This window comes from Pseudorca crassidens, chromosome 4, assembly GCF_039906515.1.
Source record: "Pseudorca crassidens isolate mPseCra1 chromosome 4, mPseCra1.hap1, whole genome shotgun sequence".
NCBI lineage: Eukaryota > Metazoa > Chordata > Mammalia > Artiodactyla > Delphinidae > Pseudorca > Pseudorca crassidens.
The window spans coordinates 135,462,433-135,484,246 of record NC_090299.1 but is presented as its reverse complement, the minus strand read 5'-3'; the positions used below and the strand labels follow the sequence as shown (position 1 = coordinate 135,484,246).

The 21,814-nt window shown below is 39.7% G+C and overlaps 1 long non-coding RNA gene across 1 annotated transcript in view; it reads right to left on the bottom strand.

Annotated features, from left to right (window-relative positions):
• The window catches only part of LOC137223997 (uncharacterized), a 160,142-nt gene that overhangs the window by 60,630 nt on the left and 77,698 nt on the right, over window positions 1-21,814 (bottom strand). The window lies entirely within an intron of this gene.

The window sequence follows — 21,814 nt, the reverse complement described above, 5'->3', positions numbered from 1 at the left end:
TAAATTATCTGAACAATTACAAATTAGTGATTATCTGAATTACCATATTTGAAAATTATTATTAATATTATTAAAAGTTGTAATTTATTGTCATCAATTCTCTAGATTCTAAAAGAGATTCCAGCAGAGAAACGTCGAGATGGAGATGTGAATGATATAGAAGCCATAAACTTTGCGAAACAAGCCACCAGAAATGGGGCATCTGAAGTACAGAAGAAACCTAAATATAGGGAGGATCTTAGAAAGAATCCACGTCCACTTCACATTTCTGCCTGACTCTCATTCTATCGCTAATCTTCCGAGCTCATGGCCGATTTTAAGGTCAAGTGTTTCAAGTATATTTTTCTGAAATGGGCTGATACAGAGCCACTTCGTACTCTTTGCCTTTTGTTTTAAGGAGACTCTAGATTGAAAAGTAAAAAGTCTTTGTCCTCGATTTTAAATGGATTGAACTGCATGTGAGAATAGAGTGCACTGTTTCCTCCTCCTGTAATGTTTTCATAATTGGTGACCTGAAAACAAAATAGAACTGGTGACATATTCACAGGACAAGTTGATATATTGAGTTCAGAATTCTTGATGTAACACAAAGCGACAGATGACAAAAAAATATTGACATATTTGTTAAACAGAAACCTAACAGAAGTCAATGTTAAATTATTCTACTCTTCTCATCAAGTAATTCAATTGAAATTCACTCCTAGTCTAGGGGAGACCTTCAAGATGGCAGAGGAGTAAGACGTAGAGATCATCTTCCTCCCCACAAATACATCAGAAATATATCTACATGTGGAACAACTCCTACAGGACACCTACTACTAAACGCTGGCAGAAGACCTCAGACCTCCCAAAAGGCAAGAAACTCCCCACATACCTGGGTAGGGCAAAAGAAAAAAGAAAAAACAGAGACAAAAGGATAGGGATGGGACCTGCACCAGTGGGAGGGAGCTGTGAAGGAGGAAAGGTCTCCACACACTAGGAGCCCCTTCACTGGTGGAGACGGGGGATGGCAGGGGGGAATCTTTGGAGCCACAGAGGAGAGCACAGCAACAGGGGTGCGGAGGGCAAAGCAGAGAGATTCCCACACAGAGGATCGGTGCCGATCCGAACACAAGAGAAGGAAAAGACCTACAATAACAAACCCAAAACAATTAAGAAGATGGGAATAGGAACATACATATCGATAATTACCTTAAATGTAAATAGACTAAATGCTCCCACCAAAAGACACAGATTAGCTGAATGGATACAAAAACAAGACCCATATATTTGCTGTCTACAAGAGACCCACTTCAGGCCTAGGGACACATACAGACTGAAAGTAAGGGGATGGAAAAAGATATTCCATACAAATGGAAACCAAAAGAAAGCTGGAGTAGCAATTCTCATATCAGACATAACAGACTTTAAAATAAAGACTATTACAAGAGACAAAGAAGGACACTACATAATGATCAAGGGATCGATCCAAAAAGAAGTTATAACAATTGTAAATATTTATGCACCCAACATAGGAACACCTCAATACATAAGGCAAATATTAAGAGCCATAAAAGGGGAAATCAACAGTAACACATTCATAGTAGGGGACTTTAACACCCCACTTTCACCAATGGACAGATCACCCCAAATGAAAATAAGTAAGGAAACACAAGTTTTAAATGATACATTAAAGAAGATGGACTTAATTGATATTTATAGGACATTCCATCCAAAAACAACAGAATACACTTTCTTTTCAAGTGCTCAGGGAAACAGTCTCCAGGATAGATCATATCTTGGGTCACAAATCAAGCTTTGGTAAATTTAAGAATATTTAAATCGTATCAAGTATCTTTTCCAACTACAATGCTATGAGACTAGATATCAATTACAGGAAAAAATCTGTTAAAAATACAAACACATGGCAAAGAGATCACTGAAGAGATCAAAGAGGAAATCAAAAAATACCTAGAAACAAATGACAATGGAAACACAACCACCCCAAAACTATGGGATGCAGCAAAATTAGTTCTAACAGGGAAACTTATAGCAATACAATGCTACCTCAAGAAACAAGAAACATCCCAAAAAAACAACCTAACCTTAAACCTAAAACAATTAGAGAAAGAAGAACAAAAAAACCCAAAAGTTAGCAGAAGGAAAGAAATCATAAAGATCAGATCAGAAATAAATGTAAAAGAAATGAAGGAAACAATAGCAAAGATCAATAAAACTAAAAGCTGGTTCTTTGAGAAGATAAACAAAATTGATAAACCATTAACCAAACTCATCAAGAAAAAAGGGAGAAGACTCAAATCAATAGAATTAGAAATGAAAAAGAAGTAACAACTGATACTGCAGAAATACAAATGATCATGAGAGATTAATGCAAGCAACTATATGCCAACAAAATGGACAACGTGCAAGAAATGGACAAATTCTTAGAAAAGCACAACCTTCTGAGATTGAACCAGGAAGAAATAGAAAATATACACAGACCAATCACAAGCACTGAAATTGAGACTGTGATTAAAAATCTTCCAAAAAACAAAAGCCCAGGACCAGATGGCTTCACAGGCAAATTCTATCACATTTAGAGAAGAGCTAACACCTATCCTTCTCAAACTCTTCAAAAATAGAGCAGAGGCAGGAACACTCCCAAACTCATTCTACGAGGCCACCATCACCCTGATACCAAAACCAGACAAAGATGTCACAAAGAAAGAAAACTACAGGCCAATATCACTGAGGAACATAGATGCAAAAATCCTCAACAAAATACTAGCAAACAGAATCCAACAGCATATTAAACGGATCATACACCAGGATCAAGTGGGGTTTATCCCAGGAATGCGAGGATTCTTCAGTATATGCAAATCAATCAACGTGTGATACACCATATTAACAAATTGAAGAATAAAAACCATATGATCATCTCAATAGATGCAGGAAAAGCTTTCAACAAAATTCAACACCCACTTATGATAAAAACCCTCCAGAAAGTAGGCCTAGAGGGAACTTACCTCAACATAATAAAGGCTGTATACGACAAACCCACAGCCAACATCTTTCTCAATGGTGAAAAACTGAAACCGTTTCCACTAAGATCAGGATGAGAAAAGGTTGTCCACTCTCACCACTATTATTCAACATAGTTTTGGAAGTTTTAGTCACAGCAATCAGAGAAGGAAAAGAAATAAAAGGAATCCAAATTGGAAAAGAAGAAGTAAAACTGTCACTGTTGGAGATGACATGATACTATACATAGAGAATCCTAAAGGTGCTACCAGAAAACTACTAGAACTAATCAAACAATTTGGTAAAGTAGCAGGATACAAAACTAATGCATAGAAATCTCTTGCATTCCTATACACTAATGATGAAAAATCTGAAAGTGAAATAAGGAAACACTCCCATATACCATTGCAACCAAAAGAATAAAATACCTAGGAATAAACATACCTAAGGAGACCAAAGGCCTGTATGCAGAAAACCAGAAGACACTGATGTAAGGAATTAAAGATGATACAAACAGATGGAGAGATATACATGTTACTGTACTGGAAGAATCAACATTGCGAAAATGACTAAACTACCCAAAGCAATCTACAGATTCAATGCAATCCCTATCAAACTACCACTGGCATTTTTCACAGAACGAGAACAAAAAATTTCACAATTTGTATGGAAACACAAAAGACCCTGAATAGCCAAAGCAATCTTGAGAAAGAAAAATGGAGCTGGAGCATTCAGGATCCCAGACTTCAGACTATACTACAAAGCTACAGTAATCAAGACTACATGGTACTGGCACAAAAACAGAAAAATAGATCAATGGAACAGGATAGAAAGCCCAGAGATAAACCCACTCACATATGGTCACCTTATCTTTGATAAAGGAGGCAGGAATATACAGTGGAGAAAAGACAGCCTCTTCAATAAGTGGTGCTGGGAAAACTGGACAGCTACATGTAAAAGAATGAAATTAGAACCCTCCCTAACACCATACACAAAAATAAACTCAAATGGATTAAAGACCTCAATGTAAGGTCAGACACTATCAAACTCTTAGAGGAAAACATAGGCAGAACACTGTATGACATAAATCACAGCAAGATCCTTTTTGACCCACCTCCTAGAGAAATGGAAATAAAAACAAAAATAAACAAATGAGACCTAATGAAACTTAAATGCTTTTGCACAGCAAAGGAAAACATAAACAAGACGAAAAGACAACCCTCAGAGTGGGAGAAAATATCTGCAAATGAAGCAACTGTCAAAGGATTAATCTCCAAAATTTACAAGCAGCTCATGCAGCTCAACATCAATAAAACAAACAACCCAATCCAAAAATGGACAGGAGATGTAAACAGACCTTTCTCCAAAGAATATATACAGATTGCCAACAAACACGTGAAAGGATGCTCAACATCACAAATCATTAGAGAAATGCAAATCAAAACTATGAGGTATCACCTCACAGCAGTCAGAATGGCCATCATCATAAAATCTACAAACAATAAATGCTGGAGAGGATGTGGATAAAAGGGAACCCTCTTGCACTGTTGGTGGGAATGTAAAGTGATACAGCCACTATGGAGAACAGCATGGAGATTCCTTAAAAAACTAAAAGTAAAACTACCATACAACCCAGCAATCCCACTACTGGGCATATACCCTGAGAAAATCATAATTCAACAAGAGTCATGTACCACAATGTTCATTGCAGCTCTATTTACAATAGCCAGGACATGGACACAACCTAAGTGTCCATCAACAGATGAATGGATAAAAAAGATGTGGCATATATATACAATGGAATATTACTCAGCCATAAAAAGAAACAAAATTGAGTTATTTGTAGTGAGGTGGATGGACCTAGTAACTGTCATACAGAGTGAAATAAGTCAGAAAGAGAAAAACAAATATCATATGCTAACACATATATATGGAATCTAAAGAAAAAAAAAAGGTTCTGAAGAACCTATGGGCAGGATGGGAGTAAAGACGCAGACCTACTAGAGAATGGACTTGAGGACACAGAGAGTGGGAAAGGTAAGCTGGGATGAAGTGAGAGAGTGGTATGGACATATATACACTACCAAATGTAAAATAGATAGCTAGTGGGAAGCAGCCACATAGCCCAGGGAGATCAGCTCGGCACTTTGTAACCACCTAGAGGGGTGTGATAGGGAGGGTGGGAGGGAGACGCAAGAGGGAGGAGATATGATGATATATGTATATGTGTAGCTGATTCACTTTGTTATAAAGCAGAAACTAACACACCATTGTAAAGCAATTATATTCCAATAAAGATGTTAAAAATAAAAAATTCACTCCTAGTCTGATATTGTACATCTGTGAATTTAATGTGTTTTTCAGGTAATGTCTTGTACTACCTAGTGCAAATGTAATGCATCTCCTGATGCAAATGTAAAATCTGTTTACAATTTTATTTTTCCTGTTTATTTACTCAACTTATATTTATTGAGAAGTTGCTGTGTTCCAGGCACTGGTCCAGGATTAGGTATATAGTAGTGGATCAAATTGACAAATCCCTTGCCCTTGTAGATCCTTACATTCTCCTAGGGGGAGACTGACAATTAAAAAAATAAACCTATAATAATTTTATGCCTAGTGGAGGTAAGAACTATGAAGAAAAACAAATCATGGGAAGGAAATAGAAATGACAGAGCTACCTTTTCATATATCGTGGTCAGGGGAGGAAAAATGATCAAAGAGTGAATAGAATGAAGAACCAAGCCCTCCACTGATATACAGGGAGAGCTTTCCAGACACAGGAAATAGCATGTCCAAAGGTCTAAAGTTGGGAATATGCTTAATATGTTTGATGAAAATCAAGTGTGCTTAAAGTAGGGTGAGTGAGGGGGAGATTGTAGAAATGTCGTCAGAGAAATATTTGAAGGACAAATTACATAGAGCCTTAAAAGTCATGATATAAGGAATAGGATAATCATGAAGCCTACATGTTTTAGAAGAAGGCACACAGGGCAAATTTACATGAGGACTTTTAGCTGCTACAGTGATCAATGGTCCTTGCACTTCAAGAGTTGACATTTGGCTCCTAATAACATTTTGTAATGAGCTACAAGCAGAAAGGACGGGGAGTAGAATGGAAAATTTAGGAGAGGAAATATGTTTGGATTCATGGTAGAATACACTTTCCTCACCACTGTGAAGAGTAACCCACCTCATTACTAGGAAAGGTGTTCCTATGACAGATTTTCTTTACGTGCTAGAATTGCTCTTACAGAGTTCAGGTCCTGGGGGCTTTTTCTACTAAGTTAGCAACCTGGTCCTCTCCCGCAATAGAGTTTTACGATCTAGTCAGCACAGGTTGAAATCATCAGCTGTGTTCTGTTCTATATATAATTTCTGTATATTATAGACAAGTATATCTTAATGGTGCCAGGAATTACACCATTGGTTAAAGCAGAAAATGCATTGAAATCTCCTTCTTACATGATGAATGAAGATGATGATTTAGAATCTTGTCTTTGAATGAGGGAGAAGAAAATGCGTTTCCCTACTCTACAATACTTCTCAGGCTCTGGTCTTTTCTTCTGCAGGTGATCACGGCTCCTTAATCCAATTTGGATCACCCAATTGTTTTCCTCATTAATCTATTGCGGAGAGCTTCAGTAACAACATTAAATGCTCGTGACCCATAATAACACATTTACCAGAGACTGAGGAATCTTGTTTGCAAATTACTTAAGATATAGACTTTTGCTTAAGTAAGAATTTGTTCCATACATGATCCAATCTATACATTGAAATTGAAAGAGAACCCTGAGACCAATAATTTGCCCATCTGATTCAGAAAGCCAGCGCATCGGTTGAAACCAACTTTTGTCTGCCAACAATAGGTGTTTGCCAGTTATCAAGTATAAATATCTAATCACCTTAATAATGTGCTTTCTTTGGACAATGCTCTCCCTAAACCGAGGTCCAAATGGACATACAGTTGCAAGAGCTAATGAAGGCCATCTCTCGAGGACATGCTAAGTCGGGAGGTCCTGATTTCGGACTGAGTGGACCCGAGACATTCTCAGATCAGCAGTGTCAGTTTTCCACACATCTTAGGGGGTGCCACACACTTCCATTCTGGCCACACATTTCCACATTTCCTCTGAATGTTGCTCTCCCACAGATATGAATGCTTAAGTTAGCCATGTTTGCACTGCATGACCCTGCCCCATCCCTGGCCACAATTTACTGAACAAAATTATCACCTGACCCAAGAGAGACAATTTACTGACTCCACAGAGGCCAGTTAGAATGTCTTCGGATCTCTGAACTGAGACACAGAGTTGGAATGTGGTCCCAGCACCAGAATGAAAGTCCAGGAGCCTCCTAGATCTACCCTGAATTCTTCCTGTGGCTTTATTCTTCAGTATTTCCTTGTGTTCCACAAGCTACTCTAGGAGTCTTGCTTCAATTTGTTTAATTCTGAGAGGAACTGTTGTGATTCGAAGCAACAAAGCTTGATAGATAACGTCACCATACAAAAAGCTATAGAGGACTTCCGGGAAGATGGCGGAAGAGTAAGAAGCGGAGATCACCTTCCTCCCCACAGATACACCAGAAATACATCTACACGTGGAACAACTCCTACAGAACACCTACTGAACGCTGGCAGAAGACCTCAGACCTCCCAAAAGGCAAGAAACCCCCCACATACCTGGGTAGGGCAAAAGAAAAAAGAATAAACAGAGACAAAACGATAGGGACGGGACCTGCACCAGTGGGAGGGAGCTGTTAAGGAGGAAATGTTTCCACACACTAGGAAGCCCCTTCGCGGGCGGAGACTGCGGGTGGCAGAGAGGGGAGCTTCGGAGCCGCGGAGAAGAGCACAGCAACAGGGGTGCGGAGAGCAAAGCGGGGAGAGATTCCCGCACAGAGGATCAGGGCCGACCAGTACTCACCAGGCCGAGAGGCTTGTCTGCTCACCCGCCGGGGCGGGCGGGGCTGCGAGCTGAGGCTCGGGCTTCCATCGGAGCGCCGGGAGAGGACTGGGGTTGGCGGCGTGAACACAGCCTGCAGGGGGTTAGTGCGCCACGGCTAGCCAGGAGGGAGTCCAGGGAAAGGTCTGGAGCTGCCAAAGAGGCAAGAGACTTTTTCTTCCCTCTTTGTTTCCTGGTGCTCGAGGAGAGGGGATTAAGAGCGCTGCTTAAAGGAGCTCCAGAGACGGGCGCGAGCCGCGGCTAAAAGCACGGACCCCAGAGACTAACAGGAGACGCTAAGGCTGCTGCTGCCGCCACCAAGAAGCCTGTGTGTGAGCACAGGTCACTATCCACACCCCGCTTCCGGGGAGCCTGTGCAGCCCCCCACTGCCAGGGTCCCGGGATCCAGGGACAACTCCCCCGGGAGAACGCACGGCGCGCCTCAGGCTAGTGCAACGTCACGACGGCCTCTGCCGCCGCAGGCCCGCCCCGCATACGTGCCCCTCCCCCCCCCCCCGGCCTGAGCGAGCCAGAGCCCCCGAATCAGCGGCTCCTTTAACCCCGTCCTGTCTGAGCGAAGAACAAACACCGTCCTGCGACCTACACTCAGAGGCGGGGCCAAATCCAAAGCGGAGCCCCTGGGAGCTGTGAGAACAAAGAAGAGAAAGGGAAATCTCTCCCAGCAGCCTCAGAAGCAGCGGGTTAAGCTCCACAATCAACTTGATGTACTCTGCCTGCATCTGTGGAATACATGAATAGACAACGAGTCATCCCAAATTGAGGAAGTGGGCTTTGAGAGCAAGATTTATGATTTTTTCCCCCTTTTCCTCTTTTGTCTGAGCCGTGTGGACGAAAGGCTCTTGGTGCTCCAGCCAGGAGTCAGTGCTGTGCTTCTGAGGTCGGAGAGCCAACTTCAGGACACTGGTCCACAAGAGACCTCCCACCTCCACATAATATCAAATGGCGAAAATCTCCCAGAGATCTCCATCTCAACACCAGCACCCAGCTTCACTCAACGACCAGAAAGCTACAGTGCTGGACATCCTATGCCAAACAACTAGCAAGACAGGAACACAACCCCACCCATTAGCAGAGAGGCTGCCTAAAATCATAATAAGTCCACAGACACCCCAAAACACACCACCAGACGTGGACCTGCCCACCAGAAAGACAAGATCCAGCCTCATCCACCACAACACAGGCACTAGTCCCCTCCACCAGGAAGCTTGCACAACCCACTGAACCAACCTTAGCCACTGCAGACAGACACCAAAAACAATGGGAACTACGAACCTGCAGCCTGCAAAAAGGAGACCCCAAACACAGTAAGATAAGCAAAATGAGAAGACAGAAAACACACAGCAGATGAAGGAGCAAGATAAAAATGCACCAGGCCTAACAAATGAAGAGGAAATAGGCAGTCTACCTGAAAAAGAATTCAGAATAATGATAGTAAAGATGATCCAAAATCTTGGAAATAGAATGGACAAAATGCAAGAAACATTTAACAAGGACCTAGAAGAAATAAAGATGAAACAAACAATGATGAACAACACAATAAATGAAATTAAAAGTACTCTAGATGGGATCAATAGCAGAATAACTGAGGCAGAAGCACAGATAGGTGACCTGGAAGAAAAAATAGTGGAAATAACTACTGCAGAGCAGAATAAAGAAAAAAGAATGAAAAGAACTGAGGACAGTCTCAGAGACCTCTGGGACAACATTAAATGCACCAACATTCGAATTATAGGGGTTCCAGAAGAAGAAGAGAAAAAGAAAGGGACTGAGAAAATATTTGAAGAGATTATAGTTGAAAACTTCCCTAATATGGGAAAGGAAAGAGTTAATCAAGTCCAGGAAGCACAGAGAGTCCCATACAGGATAAATCCAAGGAGAAATAAGCCAAGACACATATTAATCAAACTGTCAAAAATTAAATACAAAGAAAGCATATTAAAAGCAGCAAGGGAAAAACAACAAATAACACACAAGGGAATCCCCATAAGGTTAACAGCTGATCTCTCAGCAGAAACTCTGCAAGCCAGAAGGGACTGGCAGGACATATTTAAAGTGATGAAGGAGAAAATCCTACAACCAAGGTTACTCTACCCAGCAAGGATCTCATTCAGATTTGATGGAGAAATTAAAACCTTTACAGACAAGCAAAAGCTGAGAGAGTTCAGCACCACCAAACCAGCTTTACAATAAATGCTAAAGGAACTTCTCTAGGCAAGAAACACAAGAGAAGGAAAAGACCTACAATAAGGAACCCAAAACAATTAAGAAAATGGGAATAGGAACATACATATCGATAATAACCTTAAATGTAAACGGACTAAATGCTCCCACCAAAAGACACAGATTAGCTGAATGGATACAAAAACAAGACCCATATATTTGCTGTCTACAAGAGACCCACTTCAGACCTAGAGACACATACAGACTGAAAGTAAGGGGATGGAAAAAGATATTTCATGCAAATGGAAACCAAAAGAAAGCTGGAGTAGCAATTCTCACATCAGACAAAATAGACTTTAAAATAAAGAATATTAGAAGCGACAAAGAAGCACACTACATAATGATCAAGGGATCGATCCAAAAAGAAGATATAACAATTGTAAATATTTATGCACCCATCATAGGAGCACCTCAATACATAAGGCAAATATTAACATCCATAAAAGGAGAAATCGACAGTAACACATTCATAGTAGGGGACTTTAACAACCCACTTTCACCAATGGACAGATCATCCAAAATGAAAATAAATAAGGAAACACAAGCTTTAAATGATACATTAAACAAGATGGACTTAATTGATATTTATAGGACATTCCATCCAAAAACAACAGAATACACATTTTTCTCAAGCGCTCATGGAACATTCTCCAGGATAGATCATATCTTGGGTCACAAGCCTTAGTAAATTAAAGAAAATTGAAATTCTATCAAGTATCTTTTCCGACCACAATGCTATGCGATTAGATATTAATTACGGGAAGAAATCTGTAAAAAATACAAACACATGGAGGCTAAACAATACACTACTTAATAACGAAGTGATCACTGAAGAAATCAAAGAGGAAATCATAAAATACCTAGAAACAAATGACAATGGAGACACGATGACCCAAAATCTATGCGAGGCAGCAAAAGCAGTTCTAAGAGGGAAGTTTATAGAAATACAATCCTACATTAAGAAACAGGAAACATCTCGAATAAACAACCTAACCTTGCACCAAAGCAATTAGAGAAGGAAGAACAAAAAAAACCCAAAGTTAGCAGAAGGAAAGAAATCATAAAAATCAGATCAGAAATAAATGAAAAAGAAATGAAGGAAACGATAGCAAAGATCAATAAAACTAAAAGCTGGTTCTTTGAGAAGATAAACAAAATTGATGAACCATTAGCCAGACTCATCCAAAAAAAAAAGGGAGAAGACTCAAATCAATAGAATTAGAAATGAAAAAGGAGAAGTAACAACTGACACTGCAGAAATACAAAAGATCATGAGAGATTACTACAAGCAACTCTATGCCAATAAAATGGACAACCTGGAAGAAATGGACAAATTCTTAGAAATGCACAACCTGCCAAGACTGAATCAGGAAGAAATAGAAAATATGAACAGACCAATCACAAGCACTGAAATTGAAACTGTGATTAAAAATCTTCCAACAAGCAAAAGGCCAGGACCAGATGGCTTCACAGGCGAATTCTATCAAACATTTAGAGAAGAGCTAACACCTATCCTTCTCAAACTCTTCCAAAATATAGCAGAGGGAGGAACACTCCCCAACTCATTCTACGAGGCCACCATCACCTTGATACCAAAACCAGACAAGGATGTCACAAAGAAAGAAAACTACAGGCCAATATCACTGAGGAACATAGATGCAAAAATCCTCAACAAAATACTAGCAAACAGAATCCAACAGCACATTAAAAGAATCATACACCATGATCACGTGGGGTTTATTCCAGGAATGCAAGTATTCTTTAATATATGCAAATCAATCAATGTGATAAACCATATTAACAAATTGAAGTAGAAAAACCATATGATCATCTCAATAGATGCAGAGAAAGCTTTTGACAAAATTCAACACCTATTTATGAGAAACTCCCTAAAGAAAGTAGGCATAGAGGGAACTTTCCTCAACATAAAAAAGGCCATATATGACAAACCCACAGCCAACATCATCCTCAATGGTGAAAAACTGAAAGCATTTCCACTAAGATCAGGAACAAGACAAGGTTGCCCACTCTCACCACTCTTATTCAACATAGTTTTGGAAGTTTTAGCCACAGCAATCAGAAAAGAAAAGGATATAAAAGGAATCCAAATCGGAAAAGAAGAAGTAAAGCTGTCACTGTTTGCAGATGACATGATACTATACATGGAGAATCCTAAAGATGCTACCAGAACACTACTAGAGCTAATCAATGAATTTGGTAAAGTAGCAGGATACAAAATTAATGCACAGAAATCTCTGGCATTCCTATACACTAATGATGAAAAATCTGAAAGTGAAATCAAGAAAACACTTCCATTTACCATTGCAACAAAAAGAATAAAATATCTAGGAATAAACCTACCTAAGGAGACAAAAGACCTGTACGCAGAAAACGATAAGACACTGATGAAAGAAATTAAAGATGATACAAATAGATGGAGACATATACCATGTTCTTGGATTGGAAGAATCAACATTGTGAAAATGACTCTACTACCCAAAGCAATCTACACATTCAATGCAATCCCTATCAAACTACCACTGGTATTTTTCACAGAACTAGAATAAAAAATTTCACAATTTGTATGGAAACATAAAATACCCCGAATAGCCAAAGCAATCTTGAGAACGAAAAACGGAGCTGGAGGAATCAGGCTCCCTGACTTCCGACTACACTACAAAGCTACAGTAATCAAGACAGTATGGTACTGGCACAAAAAGAGAAAGATAGATCAATGGAACAGGATAGAAAGCCCAGAGATAAACCCACGCACATATGGTCACCTTATCTTTGATAAAGGAGGCAGGAATGTACAGTGGAGAAAGGACAGCCTCTTCAATAAGTGGTGCTGGGAAAACTGGACAGCTACATGTAAAAGTATGAGATTAGATCACTCCCTAACACCATACACAAAAATAAGCTCAAAATGGATTAAAAACCTAAATGTAAGGCCAGAAACTATCAAACTCTTAGAGGAAAACATAGGCAGAACACTGTATGACATAAATCACAGCAAGATCCTTTTTGACCCACCTCCTAGAGAAATGGAAATAAAAACAAAAATAAACAACTGGGACCTAATGAAACTTCAAAGCTTTTGCACAGCAAAGGAAACAAGACCAGAAAACAACCCTCAGAATGGGAGAAAATATTTGCAAATGAAGCAACTGACAAAGGATTAATCTCCAAAATTTATAAGCAGCTCATGCAGCTTAATAACAAAAAAACAAACAACCCAATCCAAAAATGGGCAGAAGACCTAAACAGACATTTCTCCAAAGAAGATATACAGACTGCCAACAAACACATGAAAGAATGCTCAACATCATTGATCATTAGAGAAATGCAAATCAAAACTACAATGAGATATCATCTCACAGCAGTCAGAATGGCCATCCTCAAAAAATCTAGAAACAATAAATGCTGGAGAGGGTGTGGAAAAAAGGGAACCCTCTTGCACTGTTGGTGGGAATGTAAATTGATACAGCCACTATGGAGAAGAGTATGGAGGTTCCTTAAAAAACTACAAATAGAACTACCATATGACCCAGCAATCCCACTACTTGGCATATACCAAGTAGTGGGATTATACCATATATACCATATATAAAAAGAGTCATGTACCAAAATGTTCATTGCAGCTCTATTTACAATAGCCCAGAGATGGAAACAACCTAAGTGTCCATCATCGGATGAATGGATAAAGAAGATGTGGCACATATATACAATGGAATATTACTCAGGCATAAAAAGAAACGAAATTGAGCTATTTGTAATGAGGTGGATAGACCTAGAGTCTGTCATACAGAGTGAAGTAGGTCAGAAAGAGAGAGACAAATACCGTATGCTAACACATATATATGGAATTTAAGAAAAGAAATGTCATGAAGAACCTAGGGGTAAGACAGGAATAAAGACACAGACCTACTAGAGAATGGACTTGAGGATATGGGGAGGGGGAAGGGTAAGCTGTGACAAAGCGAGAGAGAGGCATGGACATATATACACTACCAAACGTAAGGTAGATAGTTAGTGGGAAGCAGCCGCATAGCACAGGGAGATCGGCTCGGTGCTTTGTGACCGCCTGGAGGGGTGGGATAGGGAGGTTCGGAGGGAGGGAGACGCAAGAGGGAAGAGATATGGGAACATATGTATATGTATAACTGATTCACTTTGTTATAAAGCAGAAACTAACACACCATTGTAAAGCAATTATACTCCAATAAAGTTGTAAAAAAAACCAAAAAAGCTATGGAAATCCTTGACTCTGGTAGTCTCACTGATCTATTCAGCAGTGTAAACCTAGCACATACTGAGTACCAAGCACTAGTCCACATACTGATGATACAGGGGAACACTAAACAGAACAACTAATTGCTTTCATGGAGTTTATGTTCTAGAATTCTTGCACAGCAACTCTTTTCCTGACATTTGGTCCAGATGACTACATAAAAGCCTGATTCTTTTTTTCGTGGTGCTTATGCCTAAATATCAATGATTCAAGGATGACAAAATATCATCAAGCAGATGTGTTTGTCTTCCTTAATATTCTCCATAATACCTTGTTGGGTACTCACTAATTTAGCAGGCAGCCTATGAGCATGTGTTTTTATGTCAAACTAGACCCAACTTCATGTCCTAGCTCGATATTTACAAACAATGTGACCTGTGTTTGTCTCAATTTCCTCATATACACAAATGGAGCTCATAATGACAACATCAATTCAGCCTGTAAGAGTGAAATAAATTTACCTCCGTAAAGCACTTACCATGCGCTTGACACAAATTAAGTAATCAGTAAATTGTAGCTAATACAAAATAGAAAGTACATAATAAATGATTCTGAAGTAAAGGGAGGCATGCTAGATAGCCACCCCCTCTTTCATGGGGAGAGAAAGTACAGCTCTTCTTGAGCACATTCTCCCAGGGTTGAAACATTCCAGACAAGGAGGCAAGTCTCAGGGAGACAGTCATCACAGGATAGCTGATTTTCCAAGTGCTCACTTCACTGGCTGAGCTTCTGCAGCCCCTGTTGCCTTTGCACTCTTGCTACCATGTGAGTGGATCATCTGGGCAGAGGAATGGACCACGTGGTCTGTCACCATCACACAGTGTAACACAGGTTTCTCATCCTCAGCACTGTTGACATTTTGAGCCAGATGATGTGGTGAGGGCTGTCCTACACATTTCAGGATATTTAGCAGCATCTCTAACTGGCCTCTACTTACTAGATGCCCATAGCACCCCCAAGTTCTGATAACCAAAAAGTGTTTCTGGACATTGCCAAGTGTCCCCTTGGGAGACAAAATCACCCCCAGATGAGAATAACTGTGTAGCCCGATCATCAGGGTGAAGGATCATCTCACCGGCCAATTCACCTAGAGTCTAAACATTACATGGATGCTTCAAAGTTGAGAAATGCAGCTCTTTTCAGGGCAGGGGTAGGGAAAGGTGGTCCATTTATATGGCTGGTTCTAGAAGCAATGGGAAATGAGGCCCAAAGGTACAACATTTTTAGCATACTTGTGTCTACAGACAATTGTCAAGAGTGAAGAGAGGGACTCAGAGTGCATAGATTCCCTAACATACCTATGAAAATTGCTCAGAACAGCACTAAGGAAACCTCTCAGCTGTTTACATAGCTCTGGAAGTATTTCTCCAAAGGCGTGCATCTTTTTTGGTTTTTTTTTTCTATTTCCTTTTTTCTTTTCTAAATAGTTTTACCATCCTATGGAGAATACCAAACAGCCAGGTGCCTGAAAAACCTTTTAGTGACTGAAGAAGTGATTTGCTTTACCTACAGAGACTTACAGTGGCTTGCAATGTTGACTTAAAGGATAAGACTTAAATGGTTAGAGACCTGTGCTCTCTGACAGCAGCTGATTTGGTACCTCAAAGCTGGTGCCACTGACCTGTTATACTCAGGCTTCTTTTCACACAGACCCTGAATTCTTTTGCTGTCAGAATATATAGATTTAAATGTATTAGAGAAAACTCATCACAAAACTAAATTAAAAGTGTTCCATAAATGGCTCCCTGGTTTAAAATGGGATATTAGTGCTGTTCTGAGAGTGGCAAGTACCCTTTCACACCTGCCAGGACAAGAGAATTACCTGCTCTAGAAAGGCATTGATCTGAGTGTGACTGTAAAGCTTTAAACAACCGCTCCCCCAGACCTCCAGGTCTATGATGGAGTTTGACATATTCCAGCCATGTCATAAACACTTTAAGGTCCCTTCTGAATCAGAGCTTCCTGGCTGAGTTTTCTGGGGCTGTCTGCCAGAGTGCATTTCAGCTAACATCCTCAGGACATACTTGGAGCTCTTGACGATGCAGCCTCCATAGGAAGAGAGTATATTGTATGCTGCCAGGAAGTGAAGGAGAGAAAACCATTCTTTTGCCCATCTCTGACATACCAAGTCAGGCAAGTGGCCAAAGCTTGCTTAAATTGGGTTCAATATCCTAGTGTTATTCTTTAGATTTTTTTTATAGCTCAGAAGCTTGACATTTTTCCCGACTCCTAGCTTAATATGTTTTTCATTAAAACAAAGGGAAATATATCTTTTGATTTTGCAAGTTCCCAACAACGTTAACTCCAAATATTTCCTACTATGTGTGCGATGGCAGGACAAGCTGTGTTCCAGTTCTTTATTATTCCTGACTCCCAAGGAGCTGAAAGTGATTTGGAGTCTCTTTTTTTATACGACTGGCAGGTGGGGCAGGGTTGCAAGGAGAAACATTATTTGTTGTAGAAGAGGAAGAGAAAAAGTATGTGAAGGAATAAGAAAGAATGAAACTGTACAATGAGCACTTTATCACTATTCTAACATATCTAATCATGTGGATAGCCAAGTACTTCTTTCCAATCAGTTTGACATTAAACGGTGTTCCTAGGGTATAAAAAGATTTACTTTTCAGGCTTCCCTGGTGGCACAGTGGTTGAGAATCTGCCTGCCAATGCAGGGGACACGGGTTCGAGCCCTGGTCTGGGAGGATCCCGCATGCCCCGGAGCAACTAGGCCCATGAGCCACAACTACTGAGCCTGCGCGTCTGGAGCCTGTGCTCCGCAACAAGAGAGGCCGCGATAGTGAGAGGCCCGCGCACCGCGATGAAGAGTGGCCCCCGCTTGCCACAACTAGAGAAAGCCCTCACACAGAAACGAAGACCCAGCACAGTCAAAAATAAATAAATAAATACAAAAAAAAAAAATGGTTCTTTAAAAAAAAAAAAGATTTACTTTTCCCTGGAATTCCACAAAGCTATGGAGTACTTAGAGAAAAAGATACGGTCCTTAGATACTTAGATTAAAAAACTATAACCAGAAATTATTTTTAAAAGAACAATTGGCAGATTAATTTCCTTGCATTTTCCATCTCTCTTTCTTGTGTATATTTGAGGGAATAGAGTTTCAGGAAACCTGGAGCCAGCACCTTCCCAGTTCCTACATCTAGCTTCATGATTGTTGGAGACCATAGCAAAACAATATTACTATGTTCTCATCTCAGGCCATCCTCCCTGCCACAGTCACAGGTGAAGTTTATATCATCAGCCTAAGGAACATGACTTTGACTACCTATTCTTCTCAGTTGTTGAGAGCATCCAGTTAAGGAAATCAAAATTAGAAGTCAAGTCTAATCCATGTTGGGATCAGGTGTCCCCATTCTGTACTACAGCAGTACTATAGCTGTAGGTTGCTAAATCAGAAATGTTTGTCCAGGTAAAATGAGGACCATGTGAGTAGATGCACAAAACTTCTCCACTCTCAGTGGAAGAACAACTCCAGAGCATGTCCACAGACAGGGGTCAGCAGATGCAGCTCTGGGAAGAGAAAAAATCGTGCTGTGACACCATGGAATGACTTAGCCACTGAGAAGAATACAATCCATAGAACACAAATGTCACTTACATTGTGAGGTGATTACACACATTTTTAGCTGTTGTTTTTCTAAGTGACCATACGAAACATTGCCTGTCATAAGATACGTGGTAAATCATAGGCAAGAGAAATGTCAACTGAATCCCAAGTTCAATTCTATTCTACCATGCCAAATGGAATCTTATGACTTCACATCTCACACTTCACTAGCTGCTGTGCCAACAACAAAATTAAAAACTCATTTGTTCTACAATTGCAACCACAATTGTAATTCATTCCTTTTATTTACATGTAATACACTTACTAAATATGTGATATGTGAAAAGGCACAGCAGCACCATATTTTGCTGTCATCTAAAACATTTCTTTATTTTTCAAAGGCGTAATGATTCCCTTATCATGGCTTTCTCATAACCTAAATGATAAATCTTCTGTAAATGACTTTCCAATCACTTCTCCAATCTTATTCCTGACTTAGCTCTAGAAGAGGAAGTAAATTAAAATACTTTGATTAAAAAAGTGATTTTCCTTTTCAGAGTCCCATTCAACTCGAAGAAGCAAAATGTTCTACCATGACTTGGCAGCCACCCCATCCAAATGAGAGTCAACTGGACTTGACAATCTATTAAGCTCTGGCTTTTTTCTTTTCTGGTGACACGTGGCTTTAGGCTTTGGAGTCTGGACAACTGTTATCTCTTCTACATTGAAACACTCCTTGATCAACTATTCCATTTCAAAGGCTGACATACTTCACGTTGGAAAAAATGGCTATTTTATTTTATTTATACTGCCCAAACAGTCACTCTATAACCTCCAAGAATTCTTCTTAATTCATCTTATTTTCTTGATCTCATTCACAGAGAATCGAACAAATATTTATGAGCCCCCGGGAGTCAATCGCTGTGTTACATGACAGGGATACCATACACACAGGATGAATTCCTTCTTCCCAATAGATATCTAGGAAGACAGATAAATACAGAGGGAATTGCAATGCATCATGACCCATTATATTCTATAACTCAGGTGATGCTAACCAGCATGCTCTGTGAAGTAATTATGCTTAACTACATTTCTGTCTTCTTTATAAGTTAGCACTGTCCAACAGAAATTTCTGCAGTGATGGAAATGTTCTATAGCTTCAATGTCCAGTACAGTAGCCACTAGCCACATGTGGCTATTAAGCACTTGAAATGTGATTAGTGTGACAGAGGAATTCATTTTTCATTTTATTTCATTTTAACTGATTTAAATTTTAATGTAAATAGTCTCTTATGGCAAGTGACTACCATGTTGGACAGTACATGAATGGACAGAGATCCCTGGTGCTATAAACCATATTATCTGATTTGGCTATAAATTAGCCTTTGAACTGTAGACATCCCAGGGAACTAATCATTACAGGCACTGTGTAGTACCGGGGGAAAAGGCGTCAGATGATTCAGCCAGATCGAAGTCAGCTTCCTATCTGGATTGAATCTATAGATGTCTTTCTGGTAGCAATCCATCAGTGGGTTACATAGGACTGAAGGCATAATTCTTTTACTAGATTAGCTATGTCAACAAAAAGAACCTGGAAAATACAAAAGTAAATGAATAGTCTTGCTTTATGTTTGCACATGATGCCTGCCCTCCCACCTCCAATCCAACAGTAAATTGATACAAGTCTGAATTCACTCCAAATTATTGAGCAAGGAAATGTTTTACTTAGAGAACTACTGAATGTTAAATGTGCTCTGAAAATAAAAACACCGATTTTCATACAGGATTTCAACATTTAAACTACTCATAACCAAGGCACTGACTGACAGGGTACCAAGGGATAAAGACAAAAGGGACTTTTATACAGGCAATGAATCAACACAGGAAAGACAGGTAAAGATGCTTTATATTGTGGATGAGGTGATGAGAGGCACTGAAGGTAGGTCTCGATTTGAATCCCAGCTTTGATGTTTATAGCTGGGTGCCCTTGGGATATTTCCTTCAGTGTAAAGTGAGGATAATAATATCTACCTCACAGATTGTTGAGAGAACCATAAATAATGTGCTCTAAATTCTTGGTGCATCTCAAGAACCAGTAGTTATTATTATGATGACAGGTATATAACTATAAGAGTTACAGTGACAATAGCCAGTACCATTTGAATGCCGTCAAGCCACTATTAAGTTTAGGACCCCAGAGCCTCTTTTTTGTAAGTGAACAACTATAAATAAAATGAAGTTCTGTCTCAAGCCAATAGGAGATTCACAAATGTGCAGTTAAAAGAATACTGAAGAAATAGCTCCCTCGTCCATGAGTCTTACCTGTTATGGTCAAAATTCCTTTCCCCTGCATTAATACTCTCTCAAATTCAATATAGAATTTGTAAGACGTTAAAGAGAGAAGTGGTAAAAGTGACTGGCTAATCAAAGAACTGGAACAGTCCTTGTTTTTATTTGAAACTCGAATCAAATATATTATTTGGAAAGTATAATTTAACCTCAGAGAAATTATCTAAGAAAAGAGTTATCCTAGAATCAGCATTTGAACTCCTCCCACTTCTGCCCCAGCATTTTAGCCATTTGACTCCGACACTACAGGCCGCCTTTCTAGCTTGTTATCAAACACTGAGGAGCAATATTGGAAAAACAGTTCACAGGACGTACGGATGACAAATGCATACTCCTACTGACAAAGACAGAGAGGCTTAGAACCCTGCCCACAGCTCTTAGTTAGCAATCTTTCTTCTTTCAAATGTGGCTCTTACATTTCTTTTACTAATAGTGACATTATTTTAGCAATAACCAAGAGATGACAATTTGTAGGGGAAAGAGTAATGAGCAAATAGTATCTCTAAACCATGTCCTTTGCACAGCCATTCTGCACTCTAACACACAGCAATTAGCATCACAATTGTGCCAAATTATTAAATTATTCTCAAATTTGCATTAAAACTTTTCCCATCTCTCTCCCTCTCTCTCTCTCTACCTACACACGTATAAATACAAGTAATTATGCAATTTTTTGAAAGTCGTAGGTAAATGAAATTCCTTCTTTTTTTTTTTTTTTTTGCGGTACGCTGGCCTCCCACTGTTGTGGCCTCTCCCGTTGCGGAGCGCAGGCTCAGCGGCCATGGCTCACGGGCCCAGCCGCTCCGCGGCATGTCCGGGATCTTCCCGGACCGGGGCACGAACCCGCGTCCCCTGCATCGGCAGGCGGACTCTCAACCACTGCACCACCAGGGAAGCCCGCATGGTAGTTTTTGATAGGAATATTATTAGAGAGAGCTAAAGTTGGATTTAAGGGTATTTCTCTACTTTATGAGCAGTGTCCATTTAACTCATCAAGTACAGAGGTTACTATAAGTACATGGTCCTTCTTTAAATTTTCCTTAAGGAGGTTCATTCAGCAGGTTTGTGCTTTTTAATTTCATAACAGTTATCTCTTCTCTGGTTTCAAACAATAACAAGCTACAAGGAGTCTTGGTTAAAGCAAAAACATACAAAATATGGGGTAGGGTGGAGTAGAGGTAGGATAAACAAGAGACATTGAATCCTCCACAGGGAGAGAAACCCAAAGAAATCTAGATTTTGAAGTATATGTCCATGCTCACAGTACCTGATGTCTTCAAACTCCTTTTCAAAGGTTTAAAGAGACCATTTTTTCTCATGTGATAAGAGTGGCAGCTTCTTAGCATAGAATTTAAGCTTAAATTTACAAATGGGAAGAGGTGTGTAACAAAGACAGCAATTTTTTTTTCTTTTTAT